The sequence below is a fragment of the Schistocerca nitens genome, chromosome 6 (genome assembly GCF_023898315.1).
Source record: "Schistocerca nitens isolate TAMUIC-IGC-003100 chromosome 6, iqSchNite1.1, whole genome shotgun sequence".
Lineage (NCBI taxonomy): Eukaryota > Metazoa > Arthropoda > Insecta > Orthoptera > Acrididae > Schistocerca > Schistocerca nitens.
In genome coordinates, this window is record NC_064619.1 from 116,180,884 (window position 1) to 116,199,724 (window position 18,841).

Sequence of the window (18,841 nt, forward strand, 5' to 3'; positions counted from 1 at the left end):
TGCCCATGGGGCTTCATGTAAGGCGAGCGACTGCACGTCTCTCGGCCAACAGCGGCCCACTGCAGACCGACACTTAAGAGACACCAAATACAAATCGACATCGAGAGACAGGCCCTGTCATATGGCAGTCGCGACGTATACGCTGAAATTGAATGTAATGAATACGTCTTTTGTAGTGGGCGTCGCTCTACTGCAGTGTCACACATGACGAATAAATAGGAAAAGAGTAGAACGTCTGTGTAGGGCCATGTTTTTACCTACAGTGTCACTTGGCTGAATGTGTATAAGGCTCTGTGGCATCACTCAAACACAGCCAAATTGTCACGCTAGCTGTGTATCTCTAACAAAGTTGACGTATGTCCTCACCTCGGTGCCGGTTAAAACGATTTCGCCCCCGGGTGGGCTCGAACCACCAACCTTTCGGTTAACAGCCGAACGCGCTAGCCGATTGCGCCACGGAGGCCTTGAATTTGGCTCACTTGTGCTCTGTATATCAACGCAATTGGTATACCTTCTGCAGGAATCTCGCAGAATGGTAGCATCTGCTTGCGCCTCTTCACATGGATAACGTGCATGCACACTGTAGCGAGGCTCGTAAACGAATGACATCGCCAAGCATGACATTATACTACAAAATGCATACAAACCACTGTTGTGCCTATGCATTCAGAAAACCTCTGAGGCCAGTAGAATACTTGTAATAGGTTGTAGAACATCCCTTTCATTCAGTGTACTGCCATGTGTTAGATGCTGGTCGAGATAGCTCCGCTCCTTGCAGGAAGGTTAAAAAAATGAATGCCTTCTGTGAGGTTCGAAATCACGACCCCTGGTTTACGAGACCAGTGCTCTACCACTGAGCTAAGAAGGCGGCAGCTTGGCGTTTGTGAGCTATACCCGAATTGTCACTTCATCATACTGAATCTTGCAGCCCTCGACCAGATATCGGATTTGGCACACAGCTGCTGCTGGGGGTGTCCACATTGCCGTTTTCCAAATCTCTTGACTGTTTCGGCCTTCTGATCGACGACGAGCGTCGGGCCACCAGAAGTTTGCGGTCTGCACAATCCTGACCTAGTGCACAGCTTGTGGGATAGCGTGGCTCGACTGCGAAATGCGCCTTTCGGCTCCTCTCTCTGGCTACAGTATGCTGTTGCCCACAGTGGCACTGGCGTTGCCCATGGGGCTTCATGTAAGGCGAGCGACTGCACGTCTCTCGGCCAACAGCGGCCCACTGCAGACCGACACTTAAGAGACACCAAATACAAATCGACATCGAGAGACAGGCCCTGTCATATGGCAGTCGCGACGTATACGCTGAAATTGAATGTAAAGAATACGTCTTTTGTAGTGGGCGTCGCTCTACTGCAGTGTCACACATGACGAATAAATAGGAAAAGAGTAGAACGTCTGTGTAGGGCCATGTTTTTACCTACAGTGTCACTTGGCTGAATGTGTATAAGGCTCTGTGGCATCACTCAAACACAGCCAAATTGTCACGCTAGCTGTGTATCTCTAACAAAGTTGACGTATGTCCTCACCTCGGTGCCGGTTAAAACGATTTCGCCCCCGGGTGGGCTCGAACCACCAACCTTTCGGTTAACACCCGAACGCGCTAGGCGATGGCGCCACGGAGGCCTTGAATTTGGCTTACTTGTGCTCTGTATATCAACGCAATTGGTATACCTTGTGCAGGAATCTCGCAGAATGGTAGCATCTGCTTGCGCCTCTTCACATGGATAACGTGCATGCACACTGTAGCGAGGCTCGTAAACGAATGACATCGCCAAGCATGACATTATACTACAAAATGCATACAAACCACTGTTGTGCCTATGCATTCAGAAAACCTCTAAGGCCAGTAGAATACTTGTCATAGGTTGTAGAACATCCCTTTCATTCAGTGTACTGCCATGTGTTAGATGCTGGTCGAGATAGCTCCGCTCCTTGCAGGAAGGTTAAAAAAATGAATGCCTTCTGTGAGGTTCGAAATCACGACCCCTGGTTTACGAGACCAGTGCTCTACCACTGAGCTAAGAAGGCGGCAGCTTGGCGTTTGTGAGCTATACCCGAATTGTCACTTCATCATACTGAATCTTGCAGCCCTCGACCAGATATCGGATTTGGCACACAGCTGCTGCTGGGGGTGTCCACATTGCCGTTTTCCGAATCTCTTGACTGTTTCGCCCTTACGATCGACGACGAGCGTCGGGCCACCAGAAGTTTGCGGTCTGCACAATCCTGACCTAGTGCACAGCTTGTGGGATAGCGTGGCTCGACTGCGAAATGCGCCTTTCGGCTCCTCTCTCTGGCTACAGTATGCTGTTGCCCACAGTGGCACTGGCGTTGCCCATGGGGCTTCATGTAAGGCGACTGCACGTCTCTCGGCCAACAGCGGCCCACTGCAGACCGACACTTAAGAGACACCAAATACAAATCGACATCGAGAGACAGGCCCTGTCATATGGCAGTCGCGACGTATACGCTGAAATTGAATGTAAAGAATACGTCTTTTGTAGTGGGCGTCGCTCTACTGCAGTGTCACACATGACGAATAAATAGGAAAAGAGTAGAACGTCTGTGTAGGGCCATGTTTTTACCTACAGTGTCACTTGGCTGAATGTGTATAAGGCTCTGTGGCATCACTCAAACTGCACGTCTCTCGGCCAACAGCGGCCCACTGCAGACCGACACTTAAGAGACACCAAATACAAATCGACATCGAGAGACAGGCCCTGTCATATGGCAGTCGCGACGTATACGCTGAAATTGAATGTAATGAATACGTCTTTTGTAGTGGGCGTCGCTCTACTGCAGTGTCACACATGACGAATAAATAGGAAAAGAGTAGAACGTCTGTGTAGGGCCATGTTTTTACCTACAGTGTCACTTGGCTGAATGTGTATAAGGCTCTGTGGCATCACTCAAACACAGCCAAATTGTCACGCTAGCTGTGTATCTCTAACAAAGTTGACGTATGTCCTCACCTCGGTGCCGGTTAAAACGATTTCGCCCCCGGGTGGGCTCGAACCACCAACCTTTCGGTTAACAGCCGAACGCGCTAGCCGATTGCGCCACGGAGGCCTTGAATTTGGCTCACTTGTGCTCTGTATATCAACGCAATTGGTATACCTTCTGCAGGAATCTCGCAGAATGGTAGCATCTGCTTGCGCCTCTTCACATGGATAACGTGCATGCACACTGTAGCGAGGCTCGTAAACGAATGACATCGCCAAGCATGACATTATACTACAAAATGCATACAAACCACTGTTGTGCCTATGCATTCAGAAAACCTCTGAGGCCAGTAGAATACTTGTCATAGGTTGTAGAACATCCCTTTCATTCAGTGTACTGCCATGTGTTAGATGCTGGTCGAGATAGCTCCGCTCCTTGCAGGAAGGTTAAAAAAATGAATGCCTTCTGTGAGGTTCGAACTCACGACCCTTGGTTTACGAGACCAGTGCTCTACCACTGAGTTAAGAAGGCGGCAGCTTGGCGTTTGTGAGCTATCCCCGAATTGTCACTTCATCATATTGAATCTTGCAGCCCTCGACCAGATATCGGATTTGGCACACAGCTGCTGCTGGGGGTGTCCACATTGCCGTTTTCCAAATCTCTTGACTGTTTCGCCCTTACGATCGACGACGAGCGTCGGGCCACCAGAAGTTTGCGGTCTGCACAATCCTGACCTAGTGCACAGCTTGTGGGATAGCGTGGCTCGACTGCGAAATGCGCCTTTCGGCTCCTCTCTCTGGCTACAGTATGCTGTTGCCCACAGTGGCACTGGCGTTGCCCATGGGGCTTCATGTAAGGCGAGCGACTGCACGTCTCTCGGCCAACAGCGGCCCACTGCAGACCGACACTTAAGAGACACCAAATACAAATCGACATCGAGAGACAGGCCCTGTCATATGGCAGTCGCGACGTATACGCTGAAATTGAATGTAATGAATACGTCTTTTGTAGTGGGCGTCGCTCTACTGCAGTGTCACACATGACGAATAAATAGGAAAAGAGTAGAACGTCTGTGTAGGGCCATGTTTTTACCTACAGTGTCACTTGGCTGAATGTGTATAAGGCTCTGTGGCATCACTCAAACTGCACGTCTCTCGGCCAACAGCGGCCCACTGCAGACCGACACTTAAGAGACACCAAATACAAATCGACATCGAGAGACAGGCCCTGTCATATGGCAGTCGCGACGTATACGCTGAAATTGAATGTAAAGAATACGTCTTTTGTAGTGGGCGTCGCTCTACTGCAGTGTCACACATGACGAATAAATAGGAAAAGAGTAGAACGTCTGTGTAGGGCCATGTTTTTACCTACAGTGTCACTTGGCTGAATGTGTATAAGGCTCTGTGGCATCACTCAAACTGCACGTCTCTCGGCCAACAGCGGCCCACTGCAGACCGACACTTAAGAGACACCAAATACAAATCGACATCGAGAGACAGGCCCTGTCATATGGCAGTCGCGACGTATACGCTGAAATTGAATGTAAAGAATACGTCTTTTGTAGTGGGCGTCGCTCTACTGCAGTGTCACACATGACGAATAAATAGGAAAAGAGTAGATCGTCTGTGTAGGGCCATGTTTTTACCTACAGTGTCACTTGGCTGAATGTGTATAAGGCTCTGTGGCATCACTCAAACACAGCCAAATTGTCACGCTAGCTGTGTATCTCTAACAAAGTTGACGTATGTCCTCACCTCGGTGCCGGTTAAAACGATTTCGCCCCCGGGTGGGCTCGAACCACCAACCTTTCGGTTAACAGCCGAACGCGCTAGCCGATTGCGCCACGGAGGCCTTGAATTTGGCTCACTTGTGCTCTGTATATCAACGCAATTGGTATACCTTCTGCAGGAATCTCGCAGAATGGTAGCATCTGCTTGCGCCTCTTCACATGGATAACGTGCATGCACACTGTAGCGAGGCTCGTAAACGAATGACATCGCCAAGCATGACATTATACTACAAAATGCATACAAACCACTGTTGTGCCTATGCATTCAGAAAACCTCTGAGGCCAGTAGAATACTTGTCATAGGTTGTAGAACATCCCTTTCATTCAGTGTACTGCCATGTGTTAGATGCTGGTCGAGATAGCTCCGCTCCTTGCAGGAAGGTTAAAAAAATGAATGCCTTCTGTGAGGTTCGAAATCACGACCCCTGGTTTACGAGACCAGTGCCCTACCACTGAGCTAAGAAGGCGGCAGCTTGGCGTTTGTGAGCTATACCCGAATTGTCACTTCATCATACTGAATCTTGCAGCCCTCGACCAGATATCGGATTTGGCACACAGCTGCTGCTGGGGGTGTCCACATTGCCGTTTTCCAAATCTCTTGACTGTTTCGCCCTTACGATCGACGACGAGCGTCGGGCCACCAGAAGTTTGCGGTCTGCACAATCCTGACCTAGTGCACAGCTTGTGGGATAGCGTGGCTCGACTGCGAAATGCGCCTTTCGGCTCCTCTCTCTGGCTACAGTATGCTGTTGCCCACAGTGGCACTGGCGTTGCCCATGGGGCTTCATGTAAGGCGAGCGACTGCACGTCTCTCGGCCAACAGCGGCCCACTGCAGACCGACACTTAAGAGACACCAAATACAAATCGACATCGAGAGACAGGCCCTGTCATATGGCAGTCGCGACGTATACGCTGAAATTGAATGTAAAGAATACGTCTTTTGTAGTGGGCGTCGCTCTACTGCAGTGTCACACATGACGAATAAATAGGAAAAGAGTAGAACGTCTGTGTAGGGCCATGTTTTTACCTACAGTGTCACTTGGCTGAATGTGTATAAGGCTCTGTGGCATCACTCAAACTGCACGTCTCTCGGCCAACAGCGGCCCACTGCAGACCGACACTTAAGAGACACCAAATACAAATCGACATCGAGAGACAGGCCCTGTCATATGGCAGTCGCGACGTATACGCTGAAATTGAATGTAAAGAATACGTCTTTTGTAGTGGGCGTCGCTCTACTGCAGTGTCTCACATGACGAATAAATAGGAAAAGAGTAGAACGTCTGTGTAGGGCCATGTTTTTACCTACAGTGTCACTTGGCTGAATGTGTATAAGGCTCTGTGGCATCACTCAAACACAGCCAAATTGTCACGCTAGCTGTGTATCTCTAACAAAGTTGACGTATGTCCTCACCTCGGTGCCGGTTAAAACGATTTCGCCCCCGGGTGGGCTCGAACCACCAACCTTTCGGTTAACAGCCGAACGCGCTAGCCGATTGCGCCACGGAGGCCTTGAATTTGGCTCACTTGTGCTCTGTATATCAACGCAATTGGTATACCTTCTGCAGGAATCTCGCAGAATGGTAGCATCTGCTTGCGCCTCTTCACATGGATAACGTGCATGCACACTGTAGCGAGGCTCGTAAACGAATGACATCGCCAAGCATGACATTATACTACAAAATGCATACAAACCACTGTTGTGCCTATGCATTCAGAAAACCTCTGAGGCCAGTAGAATACTTGTCATAGGTTGTAGAACATCCCTTTCATTCAGTGTACTGCCATGTGTTAGATGCTGGTCGAGATAGCTCCGCTCCTTGCAGGAAGGTTAAAAATTGAATGCCTTCTGTGAGGTTCGAAATCACGACCCCTGGTTTACGAGACCAGTGCTCTACCACTGAGCTAAGAAGGCGGCAGCTTGGCGTTTGTGAGCTATACCCGAATTGTCACTTCATCATACTGAATCTTGCAGCCCTCGACCAGATATCGGATTTGGCACACAGCTGCTGCTGGGGGTGTCCACATTGCCGTTTTCCAAATCTCTTGACTGTTTCGCCCTTACGATCGACGACGAGCGTCGGGCCACCAGAAGTTTGCGGTCTGCACAATCCTGACCTAGTGCACAGCTTGTGGGATAGCGTGGCTCGACTGCGAAATGCGCCTTTCGGCTCCTCTCTCTGGCTACAGTATGCTGTTGCCCACAGTGGCACTGGCGTTGCCCATGGGGCTTCATGTAAGGCGAGCGACTGCACGTCTCTCGGCCAACAGCGGCCCACTGCAGACCGACACTTAAGAGACACCAAATACAAATCGACATCGAGAGACAGGCCCTGTCATATGGCAGTCGCGACGTATACGCTGAAATTGAATGTAAAGAATACGTCTTTTGTAGTGGGCGTCGCTCTACCGCAGTGTCACACATGACGAATAAATAGGAAAAGAGTAGAACGTCTGTGTAGGGCCATGTTTTTACCTACAGTGTCACTTGGCTGAATGTGTATAAGGCTCTGAGGCATCACTCAAACTGCACGTCTCTCGGCCAACAGCGGCCCACTGCAGACCGACACTTAAGAGACACCAAATACAAATCGACATCGAGAGACAGGCCCTGTCATATGGCAGTCGCGACGTATACGCTGAAATTGAATGTAATGAATACGTCTTTTGTAGTGGGCGTCGCTCTACTGCAGTGTCACACATGACGAATAAATAGGAAAAGAGTAGAACGTCTGTGTAGGGCCATGTTTTTACCTACAGTGTCACTTGGCTGAATGTGTATAAGGCTCTGTGGCATCACTCAAACACAGCCAAATTGTCACGCTAGCTGTGTATCTCTAACAAAGTTGACGTATGTCCTCACCTCGGTGCCGGTTAAAACGATTTCGCCCCCGGGTGGGCTCGAACCACCAACCTTTCGGTTAACAGCCGAACGCGCTAGGCGATTGCGCCACGGAGGCCTTGAATTTGGCTCACTTGTGCTCTGTATATCAACGCAATTGGTATACCTTCTGCAGGAATCTCGCAGAATGGTAGCATCTGCTTGCGCCTCTTCACATGGATAACGTGCATGCACACTGTAGCGAGGCTCGTAAACGAATGACATCGCCAAGCATGACATTATACTACAAAATGCATACAAACCACTGTTGTGCCTATGCATTCAGAAAACCTCTGAGGCCAGTAGAATACTTGTCATAGGTTGTAGAACATCCCTTTCATTCAGTGTACTGCCATGTGTTAGATGCTGGTCGAGATAGCTCCGCTCCTTGCAGGAAGGTTAAAAAAATGAATGCCTTCTGTGAGGTTCGAACTCACGACCCCTGGTTTACGAGACCAGTGCTCTACCACTGAGTTAAGAAGGCGGCAGCTTGGCGTTTGTGAGCTATCCCCGAATTGTCACTTCATCATACTGAATCTTGCAGCCCTCGACCAGATATCGGATTTGGCACACAGCTGCTGCTGGGGGTGTCCACATTGCCGTTTTCCAAATCTCTTGACTGTTTCGCCCTTACGATCGACGACGAGCGTCGGGCCACCAGAAGTTTGCGGTCTGCACAATCCTGACCTAGTGCACAGCTTGTGGGATAGCGTGGCTCGACTGCGAAATGCGCCTTTCGGCTCCTCTCTCTGGCTACAGTATGCTGTTGCCCACAGTGGCACTGGCGTTGCCCATGGGGCTTCATGTAAGGCGAGCGACTGCACGTCTCTCGGCCAACAGCGGCCCACTGCAGACCGACACTTAAGAGACACCAAATACAAATCGACATCGAGAGACAGGCCCTGTCATATGGCAGTCGCGACGTATACGCTGAAATTGAATGTAAAGAATACGTCTTTTGTAGTGGGCGTCGCTCTACTGCAGTGTCACACATGACGAATAAATAGGAAAAGAGTAGAACGTCTGTGTAGGGCCATGTTTTTACCTACAGTGTCACTTGGCTGAATGTGTATAAGGCTCTGTGGCATCACTCAAACTGCACGTCTCTCGGCCAACAGCGGCCCACTGCAGACCGACACTTAAGAGACACCAAATACAAATCGACATCGAGAGACAGGCCCTGTCATATGGCAGTCGCGACGTATACGCTGAAATTGAATGTAAACAATACGTCTTTTGTAGTGGGCGTCGCTCTACTGCAGTGTCACACATGACGAATAAATAGGAAAAGAGTAGAACGTCTGTGTAGGGCCATGTTTTTACCTACAGTGTCACTTGGCTGAATGTGTATAAGGCTCTGTGGCATCACTCAAACACAGCCAAATTGTCACGCTAGCTGTGTATCTCTAACAAAGTTGACGTATGTCCTCACCTCGGTGCCGGTTAAAACGATTTCGCCCCCGGGTGGGCTCGAACCACCAACCTTTCGGTTAACAGCCGAACGCGCTAGCCGATTGCGCCACGGAGGCCTTGAATTTGGCTCTCTTGTGCTCTGTATATCAACGCAATTGGTATACCTTCTGCAGGAATCTCGCAGAATGGTAGCATCTGCTTGCGCCTCTTCACATGGATAACGTGCATGCACACTGTAGCGAGGCTCGTAAACGAATGACATCGCCAAGCATGACATTATACTACAAAATGCATACAAACCACTGTTGTGCCTATGCATTCAGAAAACCTCTGAGGCCAGTAGAATACTTGTCATAGGTTGTAGAACATCCCTTTCATTCAGTGTACTGCCATGTGTTAGATGCTGGTCGAGATAGCTCCGCTCCTTGCAGGAAGGTTAAAAAAATGAATGCCTTCTGTGAGGTTCGAAATCACGACCCCTGGTTTACGAGACCAGTGCTCTACCACTGAGCTAAAAAGGCGGCAGCTTGGCGTTTGTGAGCTATACCCGAATTGTCACTTCATCATACTGAATCTTGCAGCCCTCGAGCAGATATCGGATTTGGCACACAGCTGCTGCTGGGGGTGTCCACATTGCCGTTTTCCAAATCTCTTGACTGTTTCGCCCTTACGATCGACGACGAGCGTCGGGCCACCAGAAGTTTGCGGTCTGCACAATCGTGACCTAGTGCACAGCTTGTGGGATAGCGTGGCTCGACTGCGAAATGCGCCTTTCGGCTCCTCTCTCTGGCTACAGTATGCTGTTGCCCACAGTGGCACTGGCGTTGCCCATGGGGCTTCATGTAAGGCGAGCGACTGCACGTCTCTCGGCCAACAGCGGCCCACTGCAGACCGACACTTAAGAGACACCAAATACAAATCGACATCGAGAGACAGGCCCTGTCATATGGCAGTCGCGACGTATACGCTGAAATTGAATGTAAAGAATACGTCTTTTGTAGTGGGCGTCGCTCTACTGCAGTGTCACACATGACGAATAAATAGGAAAAGAGTAGAACGTCTGTGTAGGGCCATGTTTTTACCTACAGTGTCACTTGGCTGAATGTGTATAAGGCTCTGTGGCATCACTCAAACTGCACGTCTCTCGGCCAACAGCGGCCCACTGCAGACCGACACTTAAGAGACACCAAATACAAATCGACATCGAGAGACAGGCCCTGTCATATGGCAGTCGCGACGTATACGCTGAAATTGAATGTAAAGAATACGTCTTTTGTAGTGGGCGTCGCTCTACTGCAGTGTCACACATGACGAATAAATAGGAAAAGAGTAGAACGTCTGTGTAGGGCCATGTTTTTACCTACAGTGTCACTTGGCTGAATGTGTATAAGGCTCTGTGGCATCACTCAAACTGCACGTCTCTCGGCCAACAGCGGCCCACTGCAGACCGACACTTAAGAGACACCAAATACAAATCGACATCGAGAGACAGGCCCTGTCATATGGCAGTCGCGACGTATACGCTGAAATTGAATGTAAAGAATACGTCTTTTGTAGTGGGCGTCGCTCTACTGCAGTGTCACACATGACGAATAAATAGGAAAAGAGTAGATCGTCTGTGTAGGGCCATGTTTTTACCTACAGTGTCACTTGGCTGAATGTGTATAAGGCTCTGTGGCATCACTCAAACACAGCCAAATTGTCACGCTAGCTGTGTATCTCTAACAAAGTTGACGTATGTCCTCACCTCGGTGCCGGTTAAAACGATTTCGCCCCCGGGTGGGCTCGAACCACCAACCTTTCGGTTAACAGCCGAACGCGCTAGCCGATTGCGCCACGGAGGCCTTGAATTTGGCTCACTTGTGCTCTGTATATCAACGCAATTGGTATACCTTCTGCAGGAATCTCGCAGAATGGTAGCATCTGCTTGCGCCTCTTCACATGGATAACGTGCATGCACACTGTAGCGAGGCTCGTAAACGAATGACATCGCCAAGCATGACATTATACTACAAAATGCATACAAACCACTGTTGTGCCTATGCATTCAGAAAACCTCTGAGGCCAGTAGAATACTTGTCATAGGTTGTAGAACATCCCTTTCATTCAGTGTACTGCCATGTGTTAGATGCTGGTCGAGATAGCTCCGCTCCTTGCAGGAAGGTTAAAAAAATGAATGCCTTCTGTGAGGTTCGAAATCACGACCCCTGGTTTACGAGACCAGTGCCCTACCACTGAGCTAAGAAGGCGGCAGCTTGGCGTTTGTGAGCTATACCCGAATTGTCACTTCATCATACTGAATCTTGCAGCCCTCGACCAGATATCGGATTTGGCACACAGCTGCTGCTGGGGGTGTCCACATTGCCGTTTTCCAAATCTCTTGACTGTTTCGCCCTTACGATCGACGACGAGCGTCGGGCCACCAGAAGTTTGCGGTCTGCACAATCCTGACCTAGTGCACAGCTTGTGGGATAGCGTGGCTCGACTGCGAAATGCGCCTTTCGGCTCCTCTCTCTGGCTACAGTATGCTGTTGCCCACAGTGGCACTGGCGTTGCCCATGGGGCTTCATGTAAGGCGAGCGACTGCACGTCTCTCGGCCAACAGCGGCCCACTGCAGACCGACACTTAAGAGACACCAAATACAAATCGACATCGAGAGACAGGCCCTGTCATATGGCAGTCGCGACGTATACGCTGAAATTGAATGTAAAGAATACGTCTTTTGTAGTGGGCGTCGCTCTACTGCAGTGTCACACATGACGAATAAATAGGAAAAGAGTAGAACGTCTGTGTAGGGCCATGTTTTTACCTACAGTGTCACTTGGCTGAATGTGTATAAGGCTCTGTGGCATCACTCAAACTGCACGTCTCTCGGCCAACAGCGGCCCACTGCAGACCGACACTTAAGAGACACCAAATACAAATCGACATCGAGAGACAGGCCCTGTCATATGGCAGTCGCGACGTATACGCTGAAATTGAATGTAAAGAATACGTCTTTTGTAGTGGGCGTCGCTCTACTGCAGTGTCTCACATGACGAATAAATAGGAAAAGAGTAGAACGTCTGTGTAGGGCCATGTTTTTACCTACAGTGTCACTTGGCTGAATGTGTATAAGGCTCTGTGGCATCACTCAAACACAGCCAAATTGTCACGCTAGCTGTGTATCTCTAACAAAGTTGACGTATGTCCTCACCTCGGTGCCGGTTAAAACGATTTCGCCCCCGGGTGGGCTCGAACCACCAACCTTTCGGTTAACAGCCGAACGCGCTAGCCGATTGCGCCACGGAGGCCTTGAATTTGGCTCACTTGTGCTCTGTATATCAACGCAATTGGTATACCTTCTGCAGGAATCTCGCAGAATGGTAGCATCTGCTTGCGCCTCTTCACATGGATAACGTGCATGCACACTGTAGCGAGGCTCGTAAACGAATGACATCGCCAAGCATGACATTATACTACAAAATGCATACAAACCACTGTTGTGCCTATGCATTCAGAAAACCTCTGAGGCCAGTAGAATACTTGTCATAGGTTGTAGAACATCCCTTTCATTCAGTGTACTGCCATGTGTTAGATGCTGGTCGAGATAGCTCCGCTCCTTGCAGGAAGGTTAAAAATTGAATGCCTTCTGTGAGGTTCGAAATCACGACCCCTGGTTTACGAGACCAGTGCTCTACCACTGAGCTAAGAAGGCGGCAGCTTGGCGTTTGTGAGCTATACCCGAATTGTCACTTCATCATACTGAATCTTGCAGCCCTCGACCAGATATCGGATTTGGCACACAGCTGCTGCTGGGGGTGTCCACATTGCCGTTTTCCAAATCTCTTGACTGTTTCGCCCTTACGATCGACGACGAGCGTCGGGCCACCAGAAGTTTGCGGTCTGCACAATCCTGACCTAGTGCACAGCTTGTGGGATAGCGTGGCTCGACTGCGAAATGCGCCTTTCGGCTCCTCTCTCTGGCTACAGTATGCTGTTGCCCACAGTGGCACTGGCGTTGCCCATGGGGCTTCATGTAAGGCGAGCGACTGCACGTCTCTCGGCCAACAGCGGCCCACTGCAGACCGACACTTAAGAGACACCAAATACAAATCGACATCGAGAGACAGGCCCTGTCATATGGCAGTCGCGACGTATACGCTGAAATTGAATGTAAAGAATACGTCTTTTGTAGTGGGCGTCGCTCTACCGCAGTGTCACACATGACGAATAAATAGGAAAAGAGTAGAACGTCTGTGTAGGGCCATGTTTTTACCTACAGTGTCACTTGGCTGAATGTGTATAAGGCTCTGAGGCATCACTCAAACTGCACGTCTCTCGGCCAACAGCGGCCCACTGCAGACCGACACTTAAGAGACACCAAATACAAATCGACATCGAGAGACAGGCCCTGTCATATGGCAGTCGCGACGTATACGCTGAAATTGAATGTAATGAATACGTCTTTTGTAGTGGGCGTCGCTCTACTGCAGTGTCACACATGACGAATAAATAGGAAAAGAGTAGAACGTCTGTGTAGGGCCATGTTTTTACCTACAGTGTCACTTGGCTGAATGTGTATAAGGCTCTGTGGCATCACTCAAACACAGCCAAATTGTCACGCTAGCTGTGTATCTCTAACAAAGTTGACGTATGTCCTCACCTCGGTGCCGGTTAAAACGATTTCGCCCCCGGGTGGGCTCGAACCACCAACCTTTCGGTTAACAGCCGAACGCGCTAGCCGATTGCGCCACGGAGGCCTTGAATTTGGCTCACTTGTGCTCTGTATATCAACGCAATTGGTATACCTTCTGCAGGAATCTCGCAGAATGGTAGCATCTGCTTGCGCCTCTTCACATGGATAACGTGCATGCACACTGTAGCGAGGCTCGTAAACGAATGACATCGCCAAGCATGACATTATACTACAAAATGCATACAAACCACTGTTGTGCCTATGCATTCAGAAAACCTCTGAGGCCAGTAGAATACTTGTCATAGGTTGTAGAACATCCCTTTCATTCAGTGTACTGCCATGTGTTAGATGCTGGTCGAGATAGCTCCGCTCCTTGCAGGAAGGTTAAAAAAATGAATGCCTTCTGTGAGGTTCGAACTCACGACCCCTGGTTTACGAGACCAGTGCTCTACCACTGAGTTAAGAAGGCGGCAGCTTGGCGTTTGTGAGCTATCCCCGAATTGTCACTTCATCATACTGAATCTTGCAGCCCTCGACCAGATATCGGATTTGGCACACAGCTGCTGCTGGGGGTGTCCACATTGCCGTTTTCCAAATCTCTTGACTGTTTCGCCCTTACGATCGACGACGAGCGTCGGGCCACCAGAAGTTTGCGGTCTGCACAATCCTGACCTAGTGCACAGCTTGTGGGATAGCGTGGCTCGACTGCGAAATGCGCCTTTCGGCTCCTCTCTCTGGCTACAGTATGCTGTTGCCCATAGTGGCACTGGCGTTGCCCATGGGGCTTCATGTAAGGCGAGCGACTGCACGTCTCTCGGCCAACAGCGGCCCACTGCAGACCGACACTTAAGAGACACCAAATACAAATCGACATCGAGAGACAGGCCCTGTCATATGGCAGTCGCGACGTATACGCTGAAATTGAATGTAAAGAATACGTCTTTTGTAGTGGGCGTCGCTCTACTGCAGTGTCACACATGACGAATAAATAGGAAAAGAGTAGAACGTCTGTGTAGGGCCATGTTTTTACCTACAGTGTCACTTGGCTGAATGTGTATAAGGCTCTGTGGCATCACTCAAACTGCACGTCTCTCGGCCAACAGCGGCCCACTGCAGACCGACACTTAAGAGACACCAAATACAAATCGACATCGAGAGACAGGCCCTGTCATATGGCAGTCGCGACGTATACGCTGAAATTGAATGTAAACAATACGTCTTTTGTAGTGGGCGTCGCTCTACTGCAGTGTCACACATGACGAATAAATAGGAAAAGAGTAGAACGTCTGTGTAGGGCCATGTTTTTACCTACAGTGTCACTTGGCTGAATGTGTATAAGGCTCTGTGGCATCACTCAAACACAGCCAAATTGTCACGCTAGCTGTGTATCTCTAACAAAGTTGACGTATGTCCTCACCTCGGTGCCGGTTAAAACGATTTCGCCCCCGGGTGGGCTCGAACCACCAACCTTTCGGTTAACAGCCGAACGCGCTAGCCGATTGCGCCACGGAGGCCTTGAATTTGGCTCTCTTGTGCTCTGTATATCAACGCAATTGGTATACCTTCTGCAGGAATCTCGCAGAATGGTAGCATCTGCTTGCGCCTCTTCACATGGATAACGTGCATGCACACTGTAGCGAGGCTCGTAAACGAATGACATCGCCAAGCATGACATTATACTACAAAATGCATACAAACCACTGTTGTGCCTATGCATTCAGAAAACCTCTGAGGCCAGTAGAATACTTGTCATAGGTTGTAGAACATCCCTTTCATTCAGTGTACTGCCATGTGTTAGATGCTGGTCGAGATAGCTCCGCTCCTTGCAGGAAGGTTAAAAAAATGAATGCCTTCTGTGAGGTTCGAAATCACGACCCCTGGTTTACGAGACCAGTGCTCTACCACTGAGCTAAAAAGGCGGCAGCTTGGCGTTTGTGAGCTATACCCGAATTGTCACTTCATCATACTGAATCTTGCAGCCCTCGACCAGATATCGGATTTGGCACACAGCTGCTGCTGGGGGTGTCCACATTGCCGTTTTCCAAATCTCTTGACTGTTTCGCCCTTACGATCGACGACGAGCGTCGGGCCACCAGAAGTTTGCGGTCTGCACAATCCTGACCTAGTGCACAGCTTGTGGGATAGCGTGGCTCGACTGCGAAATGCGCCTTTCGGCTCCTCTCTCTGGCTACAGTATGCTGTTGCCCACAGTGGCACTGGCGTTGCCCATGGGGCTTCATGTAAGGCGAGCGACTGCACGTCTCTCGGCCAACAGCGGCCCACTGCAGACCGACACTTAAGAGACACCAAATACAAATCGACATCGAGAGACAGGCCCTGTCATATGGCAGTCGCGACGTATACGCTGAAATTGAATGTAAAGAATACGTCTTTTGTAGTGGGCGTCGCTCTACTGCAGTGTCACACATGACGAATAAATAGGAAAAGAGTAGAACGTCTGTGTAGGGCCATGTTTTTACCTACAGTGTCACTTGGCTGAATGTGTATAAGGCTCTGTGGCATCACTCAAACACAGCCAAATTGTCACGCTAGCTGTGTATCTCTAACAAAGTTGACGTATGTCCTCACCTCGGTGCCGGTTAAAACGATTTCGCCCCCGGGTGGGCTCGAACCACCAACCTTTCGGTTAACAGCCGAACGCGCTAGCCGATTGCGCCACGGAGGCCTTGAATTTGGCTCACTTGTGCTCTGTATATCAACGCAATTGGTATACCTTCTGCAGGAATCTCGCAGAATGGTAGCATCTGCTTGCGCCTATTCACATGGATAACGTGCATGCACACTGTAGCGAGGCTCGTAAACGAATGACATCGCCAAGCATGACATTATACTACAAAATGCATACAAACCACTGTTGTGCCTATGCATTAAGAAAACCTCTGAGGCCAGTAGAATACTTGTCATAGGTTGTAGAACATCCCTTTCATTCAGTGTACTGCCATGTGTTAGATGCTGGTCGAGATAGCTCCGCTCCTTGCAGGAAGGTTAAAAAAATGAATGCCTTCTGTGAGGTTCGAACTCACGACCCCTGGTTTACGAGACCAGTGCTCTACCACAGAGTTAAGAAGGCGGCAGCTTGGCGTTTGTGAGCTATCCCCGAATTGTCACTTCATCATACTGAATCTTGCAGCCCTCGACCAGATATCGGATTTGGCACACAGCTGCTGCTGGGGGTGTCCACATTGCCGTTTTCCAAATCTCTTGACTGTTTCGGCCTTACGATCGACGACGAGCGTCGGGCCACCAGAAGTTTGCGGTCTGCACAATCCTGACCTAGTGCACAGCTTGTGGGATAGCGTGGCTCGACTGCGAAATGCGCCTTTCGGCTCCTCTCTCTGGCTACAGGATGCTGTTGCCCACAGTGGCACTGGCGTTGCCCATGGGGCTTCATGTAAGGCGAGCGACTGCACGTCTCTCGGCCAACAGCGGCCCACTGCAGACCGACACTTAAGAGACACCAAATACAAATCGACATCGAGAGACAGGCCCTGTCATATGGCAGTCGCGACGTATACGCTGAAATTGAATGTAAAGAATACGTCTTTTGTAGTGGGCGTCGCTCTACTGCAGTGTCACACATGACGAATAAATAGGAAAAGAGTAGAACGTCTGTGTAGGGCCATGTTTTTACCTACAGTGTCACTTGGCTGAATGTGTATAAGGCTCTGTGGCATCACTCAAACTGCACGTCTCTCGGCCAACAGCGGCCCACTGCAGACCGACACTTAAGAGACACCAAATACAAATCGACATCGAGAGACAGGCCCTGTCATATGGCAGTCGCGACGTATACGCTGAAATTGAATGTAAAGAATACGTCTTTTGTAGTGGGCGTCGCTCTACTGCAGTGTCACACATGACGAATAAATAGGAAAAGAGTAGAACGTCTGTGTAGGGCCATGTTTTTACCTACAGTGTCACTTGGCTGAATGTGTATAAGGCTCTGTGGCATCACTCAAGCTGCACGTCTCTCGGCCAACAGCGGCCCACTGCAGACCGACACTTAAGAGACACCAAATACAAATCGACATCGAGAGACAGGCCCTGTCATATGGCAGTCGCGACGTATACGCTGAAATTGAATGTAAAGAATACGTCTTTTGTAGTGGGCGTCGCTCTACTGCAGTGTCACACATGACGAATAAATAGGAAAAGATTAGATCGTCTGTGTAGGGCCATGTTTTTACCTACAGTGTCACTTGGCTGAATGTGTATAAGGCTCTGTGGCATCACTCAAACACAGCCAAATTGTCACGCTAGCTGTGTATCTCTAACAAAGTTGACGTATGTCCTCACCTCGGTGCCGGTTAAAACGATTTCGCCCCCGGGTGGGCTCGAACCACCAACCTTTCGGTTAACAGCCGAACGCGCTAGCCGATTGCGCCACGGAGGCCTTGAATTTGGCTCACTTGTGCTCTGTATATCAACGCAATTGGTATACCTTCTGCAGGAATCTCGCAGAATGGTAGCATCTGCTTGCGCCTCTTCACATGGATAACGTGCATGCACACTGTAGCGAGGCTCGTAAACGAATGACATCGCCAAGCATGACATTATACTACAAAATGCATACAAACCACTGTTGTGCCTATGCATTCAGAAAACCTCTGAGGCCAGTAGAATACTTGTCATAGGTTGTAGAACATCCCTTTCATTCAGTGTACTGCCATGTGTTAGATGCTGGTCGAGATAGCTCCGCTCCTTGCAGGAAGGTTAAAAAAATGAATGCCTTCTGTGAGGTTCGAAATCACGACCCCTGGTTTACGAGACCAGTGCTCTACCACTGAGCTAAGAAGGCGGCAGCTTGGCGTTTGTGAGCTATACCCGAATTGTCACTTCATCATACTGAATCTTGCAGCCCTCGACCAGATATCGGATTTGGCACACAGCTGCTGCTGGGGGTGTCCACATTGCCGTTTTCCAAATCTCTTGACTGTTTCGCCCTTACGATCGACGACGAGCGTCGGGCCACCAGATGTTTGCGGTCTGCACAATCCTGACCTAGTGCACAGCTTGTGGGATAGCGTGGCTCGACTGCGAAATGCGCCTTTCGGCTCCTCTCTCTGGCTACAGTATGCTGTTGCCCACAGTGGCACTGG

General features: G+C 49.7%; 25 non-coding genes across 25 annotated transcripts; all 25 read right to left on the reverse strand.

Annotated features, from left to right (window-relative positions):
* Positions 1–389: 389 nt before the first annotated feature.
* On the reverse strand, positions 390–463 carry Trnan-guu (transfer RNA asparagine (anticodon GUU)). The gene has a single exon. It is a non-coding gene; the product is annotated as a tRNA-Asn (tRNA).
* A 333-nt stretch (positions 464–796) lies between these two features.
* On the reverse strand, positions 797–868 carry Trnat-cgu (transfer RNA threonine (anticodon CGU)). Its single transcript has one exon. It is a non-coding gene; the product is annotated as a tRNA-Thr (tRNA).
* Positions 869–1,968: 1,100 nt separating this feature from the next.
* Trnat-cgu (transfer RNA threonine (anticodon CGU)) lies at positions 1,969–2,040 on the reverse strand. The gene has a single exon. It is a non-coding gene; the product is annotated as a tRNA-Thr (tRNA).
* Positions 2,041–3,007: 967 nt separating this feature from the next.
* Positions 3,008–3,081, reverse strand: Trnan-guu (transfer RNA asparagine (anticodon GUU)). Its single transcript has one exon. It is a non-coding gene; the product is annotated as a tRNA-Asn (tRNA).
* Positions 3,082–3,414: 333 nt separating this feature from the next.
* Positions 3,415–3,486, reverse strand: Trnat-cgu (transfer RNA threonine (anticodon CGU)). The gene has a single exon. It is a non-coding gene; the product is annotated as a tRNA-Thr (tRNA).
* A 1,249-nt stretch (positions 3,487–4,735) lies between these two features.
* Trnan-guu (transfer RNA asparagine (anticodon GUU)) lies at positions 4,736–4,809 on the reverse strand. Its single transcript has one exon. It is a non-coding gene; the product is annotated as a tRNA-Asn (tRNA).
* Positions 4,810–5,142: 333 nt separating this feature from the next.
* Trnat-cgu (transfer RNA threonine (anticodon CGU)) lies at positions 5,143–5,214 on the reverse strand. Its single transcript has one exon. It is a non-coding gene; the product is annotated as a tRNA-Thr (tRNA).
* Positions 5,215–6,185: 971 nt separating this feature from the next.
* On the reverse strand, positions 6,186–6,259 carry Trnan-guu (transfer RNA asparagine (anticodon GUU)). Its single transcript has one exon. It is a non-coding gene; the product is annotated as a tRNA-Asn (tRNA).
* Positions 6,260–6,591: 332 nt separating this feature from the next.
* Trnat-cgu (transfer RNA threonine (anticodon CGU)) lies at positions 6,592–6,663 on the reverse strand. The gene has a single exon. It is a non-coding gene; the product is annotated as a tRNA-Thr (tRNA).
* Positions 6,664–7,634: 971 nt separating this feature from the next.
* On the reverse strand, positions 7,635–7,708 carry Trnan-guu (transfer RNA asparagine (anticodon GUU)). The gene has a single exon. It is a non-coding gene; the product is annotated as a tRNA-Asn (tRNA).
* A 333-nt stretch (positions 7,709–8,041) lies between these two features.
* Trnat-cgu (transfer RNA threonine (anticodon CGU)) lies at positions 8,042–8,113 on the reverse strand. Its single transcript has one exon. It is a non-coding gene; the product is annotated as a tRNA-Thr (tRNA).
* Positions 8,114–9,084: 971 nt separating this feature from the next.
* On the reverse strand, positions 9,085–9,158 carry Trnan-guu (transfer RNA asparagine (anticodon GUU)). The gene has a single exon. It is a non-coding gene; the product is annotated as a tRNA-Asn (tRNA).
* A 333-nt stretch (positions 9,159–9,491) lies between these two features.
* Trnat-cgu (transfer RNA threonine (anticodon CGU)) lies at positions 9,492–9,563 on the reverse strand. The gene has a single exon. It is a non-coding gene; the product is annotated as a tRNA-Thr (tRNA).
* A 1,249-nt stretch (positions 9,564–10,812) lies between these two features.
* Positions 10,813–10,886, reverse strand: Trnan-guu (transfer RNA asparagine (anticodon GUU)). The gene has a single exon. It is a non-coding gene; the product is annotated as a tRNA-Asn (tRNA).
* A 333-nt stretch (positions 10,887–11,219) lies between these two features.
* On the reverse strand, positions 11,220–11,291 carry Trnat-cgu (transfer RNA threonine (anticodon CGU)). The gene has a single exon. It is a non-coding gene; the product is annotated as a tRNA-Thr (tRNA).
* Positions 11,292–12,262: 971 nt separating this feature from the next.
* Trnan-guu (transfer RNA asparagine (anticodon GUU)) lies at positions 12,263–12,336 on the reverse strand. Its single transcript has one exon. It is a non-coding gene; the product is annotated as a tRNA-Asn (tRNA).
* A 332-nt stretch (positions 12,337–12,668) lies between these two features.
* Trnat-cgu (transfer RNA threonine (anticodon CGU)) lies at positions 12,669–12,740 on the reverse strand. Its single transcript has one exon. It is a non-coding gene; the product is annotated as a tRNA-Thr (tRNA).
* A 971-nt stretch (positions 12,741–13,711) lies between these two features.
* Trnan-guu (transfer RNA asparagine (anticodon GUU)) lies at positions 13,712–13,785 on the reverse strand. Its single transcript has one exon. It is a non-coding gene; the product is annotated as a tRNA-Asn (tRNA).
* Positions 13,786–14,118: 333 nt separating this feature from the next.
* Positions 14,119–14,190, reverse strand: Trnat-cgu (transfer RNA threonine (anticodon CGU)). Its single transcript has one exon. It is a non-coding gene; the product is annotated as a tRNA-Thr (tRNA).
* A 971-nt stretch (positions 14,191–15,161) lies between these two features.
* Positions 15,162–15,235, reverse strand: Trnan-guu (transfer RNA asparagine (anticodon GUU)). The gene has a single exon. It is a non-coding gene; the product is annotated as a tRNA-Asn (tRNA).
* Positions 15,236–15,568: 333 nt separating this feature from the next.
* On the reverse strand, positions 15,569–15,640 carry Trnat-cgu (transfer RNA threonine (anticodon CGU)). The gene has a single exon. It is a non-coding gene; the product is annotated as a tRNA-Thr (tRNA).
* A 693-nt stretch (positions 15,641–16,333) lies between these two features.
* Positions 16,334–16,407, reverse strand: Trnan-guu (transfer RNA asparagine (anticodon GUU)). The gene has a single exon. It is a non-coding gene; the product is annotated as a tRNA-Asn (tRNA).
* Positions 16,408–16,740: 333 nt separating this feature from the next.
* On the reverse strand, positions 16,741–16,812 carry Trnat-cgu (transfer RNA threonine (anticodon CGU)). Its single transcript has one exon. It is a non-coding gene; the product is annotated as a tRNA-Thr (tRNA).
* A 1,249-nt stretch (positions 16,813–18,061) lies between these two features.
* Trnan-guu (transfer RNA asparagine (anticodon GUU)) lies at positions 18,062–18,135 on the reverse strand. The gene has a single exon. It is a non-coding gene; the product is annotated as a tRNA-Asn (tRNA).
* A 333-nt stretch (positions 18,136–18,468) lies between these two features.
* On the reverse strand, positions 18,469–18,540 carry Trnat-cgu (transfer RNA threonine (anticodon CGU)). Its single transcript has one exon. It is a non-coding gene; the product is annotated as a tRNA-Thr (tRNA).
* Between the last annotated feature and the right edge of the window lie 301 nt (positions 18,541–18,841).